The sequence below is a fragment of the Chiloscyllium punctatum genome, chromosome 2 (assembly GCF_047496795.1).
Source record: "Chiloscyllium punctatum isolate Juve2018m chromosome 2, sChiPun1.3, whole genome shotgun sequence".
NCBI classification, from domain to species: Eukaryota; Metazoa; Chordata; class Chondrichthyes; order Orectolobiformes; family Hemiscylliidae; genus Chiloscyllium; species Chiloscyllium punctatum.
The window spans coordinates 96,056,265-96,071,013 of record NC_092740.1 but is presented as its reverse complement, the minus strand read 5'-3'; positions in this window follow the sequence as shown (position 1 = coordinate 96,071,013).

Sequence of the window (14,749 nt, the reverse complement as noted above, 5' to 3'; positions counted from 1 at the left end):
CCCCTCAGCCACCGACACTCTAGGGAAAACAGCATCAGCCTATTCAGCCTCTCCCTGTAGCTCAGATCCTCCAACCCTGGCAACATCCTCGTAAATCTTTTCTGAATCCTTTCTAGTTTCACAATATCCATCCGGTAGGAAGGAGTCCAGAAATGCATGCAATATTCCAAAAGTGGCCTAACCAATGTCCTGTACAGCAGCAACATGACCTCCCAACTCCTGTACTCAATACAGGAACCTGCACTCCAAGGTCTCTTTGTTCAGCAACACTCCCTAGGTCCTTATCATTAAGTGTATAAGTCCTGCTAAGATTTGCTTTCCCAAAATGCAACACCTCGTATTTATCTAAATTAAACTCCATCTGCCACTCCTCAGTCCATTGGCCCATCTGATCAAGATCCCGTTGTAATTTGAGGTAACCTTCTTCACTGTCCACTACACTTCCAGTTTTGGTGTCATCTGCATATCTTATGTCCACATCCAAATCATTTATATAAATGACAAAATATAGTGGACCTAGCACTGATCCTTGTGGCACTCCACTAGTCACAGGCCTCCAGTCTGAAAAACCCTCTACCACCACCCTCTGTCTTTTATTTTCAAGCCAGTTCTGTATCCAAATGGCTAGTTCTCCCTGTATTCCATGCGATCTCACCTTGCTAACCAGTCTCCCATAGGGAACCTTGTCAAACACCTTACCGAAGTCCATATAGATAACATCCATTGCTCTGCAATCATCAATCCTCTTTGTTACTTCTTCAAAAACTCAATCAAGTTTGTGAGACATGATTTCCCAAACACAAAGCTATATTGATTATCGCTAATCAGTCCTTGCCTTTCCAAATCCATGTAAACCCTGTCCCTCCGAATTCCCTCCAACAACTTGCCCACCGCCAACGTCAGGCTCACCACTCTATAGTTCCCTGACTTTTCCTTAACACCTTTCAAAAATAGTTCGTTAGCCAACCTCCAGTCTTCTAACACTTCACCTGTGACTATCGATGATATAAATATCTCAGCAAGGTGCCCAGCAATGACTTCCCTAGCTTCCCACAGACTTCTAGGGTACACCTGATCAGATCCTGGGGATTGGGATATACCTACTAGAGAAGGTGCAAACCCTGACTTACTCTTGGGAAATAAGGCAGGGTAGGTGACTGAGGTGTCAGTGGGGGAGCACTTTGGGGCCAGCGACCGTAATTCTATTAGTTTTAAAATAGTGATTGAAAAGGATAGACCAGATCTAAAAGTTGAAGTTATAAATTGGAGAAAGGTTAATTCTGATGGTATTAGGCAAAAACTTTCAAAGGCTCATTGGGGGCAGATGTTCAGAGGCAAAAGGTTGGTTGGAAAATGGGAAGCCTTCAGAAATGAGATCATGTAAGTCCAGAGACAGTATATTCCTGTTAGGGTGAAAGGAAAGGCTGGTAGGTGTAGGGAATGCTGGATGACTAGAGAAATTGAGGGTTTGGTTAAGAAAATGAAGGAAGCATATGTCAGGTATAGACAGGATAGATCGAGTGAATCCTTAGAAGAGTATAAAGGCAGTAGGAGTATACTTAAGAGGGAAATCAGGAGGGCAAAAATGGGACATGAGATAGCTTTGGCAAATAGGGTTAAGGAGAATCCAAAGGGTTTTTACAAATACATTAATTAAAAATGGGTAACTAGGGAGAGAATAGGGCCCCTCAAAGATCAGCATGACTGCCTTGTGTGGAGCCGCAGGAGATGGGGGAGATAGTATATGAATATTTTGCATCAGTGTTTACTGTGGAGAAGGACATGGAAGATATAGAATGTAGGGAAATATATGGTGACATCTTGAAAAATGTCCATATTACAGAGGAGGAAGTGTTGGATGTCTTGAAATGCATACAGGTGGATAAATCCCCAGGCTCCAGGCCATCGACAGCTTGCTTACAGAGGCATATTACAGCATGGGTCTCACCTTGCAAGATGAAGGTGCTCCACCAACCTGACCTGGCATTGTAGAGAAAACCCCCAACCATCAAGCTCCACAGCGAGGCCTCAGAGAATGTTGACCAATTCTAATTCCTCGCAAGTGTCCTGTCAGCCAAAGCAGCTATTAATGAAGAGATCCAGCACTGCCTCCACTGCGCTAATGCAACCTTTGGTTGCCTGAGGAAAAGGGTATTCAAGAACAACAACATCAGATCCAAAACCAAGATCATAAGCTGTGGTGATTCCCGTCCTCCTATTTGGCTTTGAGATGTGGACAGCAGATACCTTAAGGCACTGGAGCAGCCACCAACGTTGCCTGTGCAAGATCCTGCAAATCCGCTGGGATGAAAGATGCACTCACACTAGTGTCTTCGACCAGGCCACCATCCCCAGTATCAAGGCACTGTCTACTCTTGATTGGCCACGATGGGTTAGACACATCTTCCACATGACCAATACGAGACTCCCGAAGCAGGTGCTCTACTTCTAGCTTCCAATCTGCAGGTGAGCCCCAGGTAGACAGAGGAAATGCTTCAATGACACCCTCAAGATCTCATTTGCAAAGTGCTGCATTCCCATGGACACCTGGGACTCACTGGCCCAAGACTGTCCAAAGTGGAGAAGGGGCATTGGGAAGGTATCGAGCACATTAAAATTTGCCATCAGGAAAAAGTAGAAGGCAGGCAAAAACAGTGATAGGAGCATGCAGTCACATCAATCCCACACCCAGCCCTTCCCACAATCACCACCTGCCCCAAGTGTAACAGAGCCAGCAGTAGCTACATCACTCTGTACAGTCACCTATGGACTCACCCTGGGAGTGAAACAGAGTCATCGTTAACTGTGAGGGACCAGCAATGAATGAATGAATGCAACTTCCTTAACCTCCAGAAATCTAATTGGGTCAGTTACTTTCAGGCACTTCAGAAGTTTCACTTTAGACATAATGTGATGTATTAAAACCACAGAAGCATGGAAATGCTGCAGGACAGAAGAGGACTGTCCATGCCTACCCAAAGATACCCAGACACTCTTCCCAATTTCCTGCTCGAAGCCCACGTCCCTGCAGCTTACAGCACTTAAGATGCACATCCAAGCACTTTTGAGTCTCTGTTACAAAGCCAACTTTGGATCCAATTCGACACATTACCCTGTATTCCATGGGCTTTTACTGTTTTGACCAGCCTGCAATGTTGAACCTTGTTAAATGCCTGACTAAGATCCATAAACTCAGGCAGCAAGGCAACGAATTCCACAGACCCATCACCCTCTGCATAAATAGATTTTCCTCCTGCCCCATCGTTTTGCCACTTAGCTTGAATCTATGACCCCTGGATTTTGAACTCTTTTCCATGGGAAACAATTTCCTCCTGACTGTGCTATCTCTACTCCTCACAATTCTGTAAGCCTTAATCAAGTCATGCCCTCAGCCTTCTCTATTCCAAGGAAAACAACCCCAACCACTCCAATCTCTCCTTGTAGCTACAATTCTCCAGCCCTGGCAACATTGTAATAAATCTCCTCTGCACTCTCTCCAGAGCAAATCTGTCCTTCCTGTAATGTGATGACCAGAATTGCACATAATATTCCAGTTATGGCTTCACCAGTACATAAGACAGTTTCATCATTGTATCCCTACTTTGTATTCTATACCTCTGCCAATGAAGGAGAGCATCCCATATGCCTTCTTTACAAAATAATCTACCTGTACTGCAACCTTTTAGGACCTTTTTAAGTACCTTTGGCACTTGCATGCCAAAATCTCTCACTTCATTTACCCCTCTCGGTTTATTGCCATTTATTCTGTATTCCGTTTCCTGTTTGACCTCCCTAAGTGCATTATCCCATACTTCCAGAGTTGACTCCATCTGCCACTTATCTGTCAAATGCACCAACCCATATCATTTTGGAGTTCTCAGCCATGCTTTACACTGTCCTCTATACGGCCAATTTTTGTTATCTGCAAATTTCCCAATTGCATCCCACATATTCAAGTCCAAATCATTAATGTAGAAAACAAACAGCAGGGTCCCAACACAGAACCCTGTGGAACATCACTTAAAACAGCTTTCCATTCAAAGTGGCAACTGTTGACCACTACCGTTTGTTTTCTGTTACTAAGTCAACCTTGGATCCAATTTGACACATTATGTTGTATTTCATGGGCTTTTTCGACCTGCCAGCCATGTGGGACCTTGTCAAATGCTTTACTAAAATCCATACAAACAACTACATCTACTACACTACCCTCGTTGATTGTTCTTGTCACTTCCTCAAAGAATTCAATCAAATTTATAAGACATAATCTTCCCTTAACAAAGTCATGCTGATTATCTCTGACTATTCAGTATTGACAGTGGAGAAGGATATGGAAGCTAGAGAATTGGGAGAAATAAACAGTGATATCTCCAAAAGAATCCATATTACAGGGGAGAAGGTGATGGACATCCTAAAAAGCATAAAGGTGGATAAATCCCCAGGACTTGATCAGATGACTCAATGGGCAGAGGAGTGGCAGATGTAGTTTAATTTAGATAAATGCAAAGTGCTGGATTTTGGGAAAGCAAATCTTAGCAGAACTTATACGCTTAATGATAAGGTCCTAGAGAATATTGCTGAACAAAGAGACCTTGGAGTGCAGGTTCATGGCTCCTTGAAAGTAGAGTCGCATGTAGATAGGATAGTGAAGAAGGCATTTGGTATGCTTTCCTTTATTGGTCAGATATTGAGTATAGGAGTTGGGAGGTCATGTTGCGGCTGTACAGGACATTGGCTAGGCCACTTTTGGACGATTGCATGTAGTTCCGTTCTCCTTTCTATCAGAAGGATGTTCTGAAACTTGAAAGGGTTCAGAAAGATTTACAAGAATGTTGCCAGGGTTGGAGGTTTGAGCTCTACAGAGAAGCTGTTTTCCCTGGAGCTTCAAAGGGTGAGGGGTGACCTCATAGAGGTTTATAAAATCATGAGGGGCATGGATAGGATAAATAGACAAAGTCTTTTCCCTGCGGTGGGGGAGTCCAGAACTAGAGGGCATAGGGTTAGGGTGAGGCGGGAAACATATAAAAGGGACCTATGGGGCAACATTTTCACTCAGAGGGTGGTACATGTGTGGAATGAGCTGCCCGAGGAAGTGGTGGAGGCTGGTACAAGTGCATTTTTTAAAGGCATCTGGATAGGTATATAAATAGGAAGGGTTTAGAGGGCCAAGTGGTGGGAAATGGGACTATATTAGGTTAGGAAATCTGGTCGGCATGGATGAGTTGGACTGAAGGATCTGTTTCCCTGCTGTACATCTCTATGGCCTCTATGAGGTGTATTCCAGAACTTTGTGAGAAGCTAGGGAAGTGATTGCTGGGCCCCTTGCTGGGATATTTGTATCATCTATAGCCACAGGTGAGGTGCCAGAAGACTGGAGATGCTAACATAGTGCCATTATTTAAGAAAGGTGGTAAGGTAAAGCCAGGGTATTATAGACTATAGGGCTATAGGTGAGCCTGACGTCAGTAGTGGTTAAGTTGTTGGAGGAGATTCTGGGGTACAGGGTCTACATGTATTTTAAAAATACTGATTAAGCATCATCAAAATGGCTTTGTGCATGGGAAACGGTGTCTCACTAACTTGATTGAGTTTTGTGAATAAGTAATAAAGGAGATTGATGAAGGCAGAGTGATGGACATTGTGTGTATGCAGAAAGTGAGAACTACAAATGCTGGAGATCAGAGTCGAAGGGTGTGGGACTGGCACAGCAGGTCAGGTTCATCATTCCAGATGAAGGGTTTATGCCCAAAACATCGACTCTCCTGCTCCACAGATGCTGCCTGACCTTGCTGTGCTTTGCCAGTATTACTTTTCCACATTGTATCTATGGACTCCAGCAAGGCGTTCAACAAGGTTCCGTACACTAGACTGGTTACCAAAGGGTAAATCACATGGAATCCAGGGAGAGCTAACCATTTGGATAAAAAAATTGGCTTGAAGGGAGGAGACAGAAGATTGGTGGCAGAGGGTTGTTTTCAGAATGGAGGGCTGTGACCAGCAGTCTGCGCAATGATAAGTGCTGGGTGCACTGTTTTTTGTCATTTATATAAATGATTTGGATGTGAATGAAGGAGAAATGGTTAGTAAGTTTAAAGATGACACCAAAACTGGTTGTGTAATGGACAGTGAAGAAGGTTATCTCAGAGTACAATGGGACCTTGATCAGAAGGGCTGATGGGCTGAGGAGTGGAGGATAGAATTTAATTTAGATAAATGTGAGGTGTTGTACTTTGAATTGAATTGAATTAAGTTAGCTTCATTGTCACATGTACTCAAATGAGTACAGTGAAAAATTTACAACTCCCATTTATGGCACCATCTTAGGTACAAGGTACCTAGATACGGATTCTTCAGTATAAAATCTTAGTGAAAAAAATTAGAAGTATACAAAAAATCCAGCATTACAGATCATAGGAATAAGTTAGAAAAATAGAGAAAAAAAATGTTCAGAATAACAGTCTGTCCACCCCAGTCCACAGTGGCATTTTGCCTTCAGCCCATGCATTCAATTCTGCTCTCCCTGCTATAGGAAAGATATTTTGAAATTTGGAAGGGTTCAGAAAAGATTTACAAGAATGTTACCAGGATTGGAGCGTTTGAGCTATAGGGAGTGGCTGAATAGGATGGGGCTAATTTCCCTGGAGCAATACAGGCTGAGGGGTGACCTTATAGAAGTTTATGAAACCAGGAAGGATATGGGTAGGGTAAATAGACAAGATCTTTTTCCCAGGGTTGGGAGTCAAAATTAAAGAGCATAGTTTTAAAGTGAGAGGGCCAAGGTTTAAAAGGGACCTAAGGGGCAATGCAGAGAGTGGTGCATGTATGGAATGAACTGCTACAGGAAATGTGGAGGCTGGTGCAACATTTAAAAGTCATCTGGATGGGCATATGAATAGGAAGGATTTAGAGGGTTATGGGCCAAATGTTGGCAGATGAGATAGGTGGGTGGCATGGTGGCCAAGTGGTTAGCACTGCTACCTCGCAGCACTAGAGTCCCAGGTTCAATTCCTACCTCAGGCAACTGTCTGAGTGGAGTTTGCACATTCTCCCCATGTCTGTGTAAGTTTCCTCCCACAAAGATGTGCAGGTCAGGTGAATTGGCCATGCTAAATTGCCCATAGTGTTAGGTGCATTAGTCAGAGGGAAGTGGATTACTCTTTGGAGGTTCAGCGTGGACTGGTTGACTCAAAGGGCCTGTTTCCACACTGTAGGGAATCTAATAATCAATTTAGGATATCTGATTGGCATGATATGAGTTGGACTGAAGGATCTTTCGGTGCTGTACATCTCTTTGACTCTATGACTGGCCAGTGAGTTTATCTGATCTCTCAGGATTGATTCTAACAATTTGCCCATCACCAAAGTAAGACTAATTGGCTTATAATTGTATTATGGCATTACACAAAATAATGTGAGAAGCAAAGCAAATGTTACAGTTTTGAACTATTTGTTTTATTAAAGATGCCTGCAATTCTTGTGACAGTTTTACATTGCATTTGCAGCACATGAACAATCCACAGGCTATGATCCACGGAAGCCACCTCTGAACCTTTTTAATCTAGCCCTGTCAACATATCCATCTAAAAAAAGAATATGAGGATCAGGAGTAGGCCACTGTGCTCCTGAATTTATCCTTCTATTTCTTTATGCCTCATGCGTTTAAGGTTTCTGCAAAAATGTGTCTCTAATATTTGCTTTAGCTGCTCCTTATGGTAACTGAGCCGATATTCTAGCCACTCCTGGGGCAAAGATGTTTCTCCTGAACTCCTGACCACAGTACACTTGCTTGTAAATATCTTAAAATTATGAATTCTGTTTTTAACCTCATCCACAAATGGAAACATCCCTATGTCTACCTTAATAAATCCTTTCAGAGTCGTGAGGACATTGATAAAGTCATCCCTCAACCTATATTCTAGAAAATAACAGCTTACGCTAATTCCCAACTAAGGCAGAGGCAGGTAAACATCTACATTGATCATCCACACTCATAGTTATTACAGCCCTGGGCACATTAAGGTTCTGACTCTTCAGAACATTTAGAAAACACTTGGAAACAACAGAATCTTCACAGAACAGCAAAGGAATATGGGCTCATAATAAAATGTTTGCTTAAAACAAATGTGACCAACTTGTTGTAATTTCAGTGCCTAATCTAAAATTCAGAGTGCACAGCATCATAAATGACTGTGACATTACTATTTTGCACATCAGTGGCCCCTAAGAGTTGTATTTGCTACAGTTTGCCTTTGGAAATGTTTTAGAAAGGTGACTTTATCTCACTAAAACATTAAAATACTGCAAATGTTGGAAATCTGAAATGAAAGCAGAACATATTGGAAACATGCAACAGAACAGATTGCACCTTTGATGACAGACCATAGAACACACAGTGAAAAGGCATTCTACACTTATGTCAGGAACAAGAGGGTGGCCCTCATCCATTGACTGGAGAGCAGGTGGCTATCTTTCTGTGGGCATTTGTGGAACCCTGATGGCATTTAATGTCATCATGCTGAGGACTGTATCCAAACATTGCATGGCATGGTCATGGTCTCCATAGGCTCATTTAGGAGCTCTCCTGAAGGTCCTGAAAGTCCCTCCATACCAGGCAACATCCTAGTATATCTCTTCTGGACCCTTTCCAAAGCTTCCATACCCTTCCTATAATGCGGTGACCAGAACTGTATGCAATACCCAAGTACGGTCACACCAGCGTTTTGTACAGCTGCAGCATGATCTCATGGTTCCGGAACTCAATCCCTCTATCAATAAAAGCTAACACACTGTATGCCTTCTTAATAACCCTATCAACCTGGGTGACAACTTTCAAAGATCTATGTACCTGGACACCAAGATCTTTCTGCTAATCTACACTACCAAGAATCTTACGATTAGCCCAGCACTCTGCATTCCTGTCACTCTTTCCAAAGTGAATCATCTCACACTTTTCTGCATTAAACTCCATCTGCCACCTCACAGCCCAGCTCTGCAGCTTATCTATGTCATTCTGAAACCTACAATATCCTTCATCACTCTCCACAACTCTACCAACCTTAGTGTCATCTGCAAATTTACTAACCCATCCTTCTTATGCCCTCATCCAGGTAATTTATAAAAATGACAAACAACAGTAGAGCCAAAACAGATCCTTGCAGTACCCAACTAGTAACAGAACTCCAGGATGAATATTTCCCATTAACCACCACCCTCTATCTTCTTTTAGCTATTTCTGATCTGATTCTTTCAATTTGTGATCCAAACCGCTAAATTACCCTCAATCCCATGCCTCCATATTTTGTGCAGCAGCCTACCATGGGAAACATTATCAAATGCCTTACTGAAATCCAAATACACCACATCAACTGTTTTGCCCTCATCCAACTGTTTGGTCACCTTCTCAAGGAATTCAATAAGGTTTGTGAGACATGATCTACCATGTGACTATCCCTAATCAACTTATTCCTGTCTAGATGATTATAAATCCTATCTCTTATAACCCTTACCAACACCTGACCCACAACCGAAGTAAGGCTCACAGGTCATGATTTCCAGAGTTGTCTCTACTCCCCTTCTTGAACAAAGGAACAACATTTGCTATCCTCCAGTTTTCTGGCACTATCGTGGAGGCAATGATGACATAAAGATCAAAGCCAAAAGATCGGCGATCTTCTCCCTGGCTTCCCAGAGAATCCTAGGATAAATCCCATCCGGTCCAGGAGACTTATCTATTTTTACACTTTCCAGAACTGTTAACACCTCCTCCTAATGTACCTCAATCCCATCCAGTCTAGTAGCCTGTATCTCAGTATTCTTCTTAGCCACATTGTCTTTTTTTTGCATAAATACTGATGAAAAGTATTCGTTTAGCACTTCCCCTATCTCTTCTGACTTCACGGACAACTTCCCACTACTATGCTTCATTGGCCCTAATCTTACTCTAGTCATTCTTTCATTCCTGATATACCTATAGAAAGGTCTTTCCTGGCTAAACTGTGACTCTCAAACTCCCTAACTGAGCCATCACATCTCATCCTAACATAAGCCTTCTTCTTCCTAGGTTCAAGAAAAGAAATAAATAATGTTGTGGAGATGACCAGCTAGTTTCCTCTTATCAAAATCAAAGAAAATACTGACACGCATTCTCCTGAATCACCTACTTCCTATAATTGAGGAAACCCTCTGAAAGACAGAGTGGCTTTAGACCTTGTAAAGGAACATCTGACATGGTCTTTTTTGCCAATGAGATCCAAGAAAAATCTCAAGAAGAATACCAGGAACTCTTCAATGCATTGTTCAACCTGGCCAAAGTATTTGACTCAGTAACTCAAGAGCCTCTGAGGATTGTTTTCAAAGACTTGGATTTCCAACTGCTTCATGATGATATGACCGCAACTGTTGTAACTCAGATTTATTCAAAATGTGTTCTGGAGTCAAACAAGGTTGTACAATAGCTTCACACTATTTGTAATCTACCAGACACCAGATATTTATCTCACCATATCAACTGCCCACTGCAGTCAATATTAAATACCATCCAGAAAAAAAAACTCTTTAACATCAGCTGCACCCATGCCAAAACTGACCACCATAGATATATATGAGGCACACATGATTGCAGTTCTGTTGCCCATTCTGCATCAGATTTGTGAGCCACTTCAATCTCTTCAATTCTGTATGCAAGAAACTACACCTGTTCTTGAAAGTTGCCTAAATAAAAGTCATATATGAACTTAACCTCGTCAGCCAAATATTCCACCTCCTATAAATGTCAAAGGCAAAATTCCTTAATGGGATGAGCATTCTCCATACCTTTTAAATCACCTTTCTCAAAGGGCCACCATTCATGAGTAGATCCAACATCAGATCAGCTTGGTTGATTCAGCCTTCTGCAAACTATTGCACTATGTGTTTGACAACAATCATGTCTGCAATGTCCTAGAGCACAGAGCAGTCCACCACATTCCTGTATTGCAGTCAGAATTAATTGTGTACCAGTGACAAGTACAAATACTAGAGAAATTCCATGAACAGTGCTTCTCGATATTGTCTGTTTTTAACAGGAGGACCATTAAACAAATGGTTTTTTGTTAGGTCTACTAGAATTCAGGAAGACTCATAGAAAATCACCTTTTATGGACTCAAGAGTACATCTGGATAGCTGAAAACCATGTCTACTGCCAAGTCCTGTTCTCCAAACTCTCAAATAGCCAAAATGCCAGTGGAGGACAAAGGAATACATCGAAGACACTTTGATGCACTCCTTGAAGCCTGAAGGCATTAACCTCAATAACTGGGAGGAGCTAGCTACCAATTGTTTACAACAAAAATGGCTTCATCTTCACATTTTGTAATATTATCACCAAGCTTGGATGAGAATATAGAAAGCATGCTTAGTAAGTTTGTGGACAACACCAAAATTGGTGGCATAGTAGACTGTGAAGAACATTTTCAAAAGTTACAATGGGATCTTGATCAAATGGGTCAATGGGCTGAAAAATGGCAGATGGAGTTCAACCTGGTTGTCCAACAAACAAGGGTAGGGCTTATGCTGTTACTGGTAGGGCCGTGGGTAGTGTTGTAGAACAGACAAACCTAGAGGTGCAGGTTATTAATTACTTGAAGTTTGCATTACATGGATTACAGGGTGGTTAAAAAGGCATTTGGCACACTTGCCTTTATTGCTCAGTCCTTTGAATATAGGAGTTGGGAGGTCATGTTGAGGTCATACAGGACATTGGTTCTCGATATTGGGAATACTGTTTCCAGTTCTGGTCAACTAGTTATGGGAAGGATATTATTAAGCTGGAGAGGGTTCAGAAGAGATATACCAGGATGTTGCTGTGTATGGAAAGTTTGAGTTACAAAGAAAGATTGGGACTTTTTTCACTGCAATATAGGAGGTTGAGAGGAACCTGATAGAAGCTTATAAAATAATGAGGGGTATAGATAGAATTAATGGTAGCTGTCTTTTCCCTAGTATAGGGAATTTCAAGACAAGGGGGTAGCTGGTGTGTGAAACGACCTTCCTGAGGAAGTAGTACATTTATAATGTTTAAAAGATGTTTGGATAAGTACATGAATAGGAAAGGTTTGGAGGGATATGGACCAGAAGCAGGCAGGTGGGACTAGTTTAGTTTGGAATTTTGTTTGGCATGGACTGATTAGAATAAAAGGTCTGTTTCCATGCTCTATGATTCTATAACTCCATCAGAAGGTCTCTGATTCCTGGGATTTTTCTATTTACAGTACTTATAGTTTATGCTTTACTTTTAAAGATCTACCATCTTTAAAGGTAAAGCAAAACCTATCTGACAACATTGCACTTGCAAGGCACAGAAAATGTCATTGCCCCTTTAAGGCACTGCTGTAGTTTCTTCCTTCTTCAGTGTCAGATACTCAGTATCCCTCCCCCTACCAGCCCCTACCACAGCCTGTTCACTCACCATTCATGGGCCAATTTCCCTTGGAAGCACTTGTGTGTGGAATTGAACACTGGAAAATAACAGGAGGCTTCCCCCCACCAACACACACATCAGCAACTGGAAATGTGCTTGCCCACTTCTAAGAATGTAGCAAATGAAAACTCTCCCCTTTTAATGTCATGCTCAAAGCAAATTTGAGGATCTAAAGAAACTGATAGTGATACAGTTACATTTATAACTTATTCGGTAGGTAATTATAGAAGCCATCAAAAAATGCTCAAAGACTCAATGGTGAAGTCCCACTGTTTTCAATTGGTCACAGAGTCCACATTGCCTTTACAGGCGAATATAAATCAATACTCTCAGGAACTGACTCTCTAAATAATAACATCACACACTGAGCAAGAAAAAAATGCTTGGAATTCTTGTAAAAATCCTGAGTGCTGCTAAGGTACTGCTGTCAGCCTTGATATCTCAGGCAGTTTGAAACATCATTCTTCTACATTTAAAAATAATGCTGATTTTCTTCATAAATAGTGCCAAATAAAGAAAATACGCTGAGTAATTTATCTGAATAAAACTTTGTTAAATTACGTGAATAAAATTCGGATCTATCAAAATAAATCTGGATATTCCTGCATTCTGTGATTAACAATTATTTATTTTTTATTTTATAGTGGATGTATTCTAATTGTTAATCATTCAAACAATTTGAGAGGAACATAACTGATTACTATAAAAGTAAGTAGGAGCAGCTGTAGGCTATATTGTGACTCAAGCCTGCTCCATCATGCACTCCAACTTATCTTCTGCCTCAACTCCATTTTCTTGTCCATTCCCAATAGCTTTTATTACGTTGAAAAATCAAAATTTGTCTTCATCAATTGTAAATATACTCAATAATGAAACATCCACAACTCTCTCGAGTACAGAATTCCAGAAGACTCTCAACTCTGAGTGAAAAGGTTTACTCCTCATTCCTAAATGGTCAGCCTTTTATCCTGCAACTATGTCCAAATGTTGATCACCCAGCCAAGTAAAATAATTCTTCAATAACTACCTGGTCAAGTTTATGTGTTGCTGAGCTCACTGCTCATTCTTCTAAAGTCCAGAGGATATAGGCCCAATTTACTCACCGTTTCCTTGTAGAACAATATTCACATCACAGGATCAAACCTTGTGAACTTTCACGTACCACCTCCAAAGTAAGTATGTCCTTCCTTGAATATGAAAGCTAAAATTGACACAGCACTTTAAGAGTGATCTCACCAACACCCAGTATAATTATTGCAAGACTTCTTCATTCTAGAACTCAAATCATTTGCAGTAAAGTCTGGCATGCCATTTGCATTTCAAACTGCCTGTTATCCATAAACGTCAACTGTCTTCTTTGTGAGTATACCAACTTTTTTTCTTAAAATCAATATTTAGAAGTCTTATATCCTTTAAAAATATTTTGCTTTTCTCCTCTTGCTATCAAAGAACGTAATCTCACACTTGCTCCTATTATACTCTATCTGCCATCTTTATTTCATGGCATGTTGTTAATGGCTACTTATTCTAAACTTAAAAGATTACAACAGAGGCCACAGAACTATAGCAAGCCCCAGTGTCTATTGTTCTTAAAATTGCATTTTTACAGATAACCCTTTTCACAAAACTAACAAAAATTTAAAAATGCATTTGCCATTTTATCCAAAATACACAAAGAAAACTATTACAGACAAACAAAAAATGGGAATAAGTTCCACAATCGTCTGACCCTGCACATGCATTCAACCATAATCATTAAAACATTTCTATGTTTTAATGGGATGTGGACATTGCTAGTAGTTGTTGCTAGTTGAATTGCACAAAAGCTGCTTCTTGTTCTGTGCCCCTACATCAAACACACCCCTAGCAGTGAGCTTCAATAGAGATTCACACTCTGATGACAAATAAGACAATAAAACCACAAAATATAGGTGTAGTTTTAGGCCATTCAGCCAATGACCCTACTTCATCATTCAATTGTGGCTGATATGTTTCTCAACCCATTCTTCTTCTGTCTTCTCCCCATAATCTTTGATCCCCTTACTAACCAAGAGACTATTTATCTCTGTCTTAAATTCACTCAATGACTTGGCCTCCACAGCCCTCTGTGGCATTGAGTTTCATAGATTCACCATCCTCTGGCTGAAAACATTTCACCTCATCGGAGTTTTAAAATGTTATCCCTTGACTTTGAGGCTGTGCTTTCGGGACCTAGTCTCTCCTACTTTTGGAAACATCTTCTCTATGTCTATTCTGTACGGGCCTCTCAGTTTCAATGAGATCTCCCATTA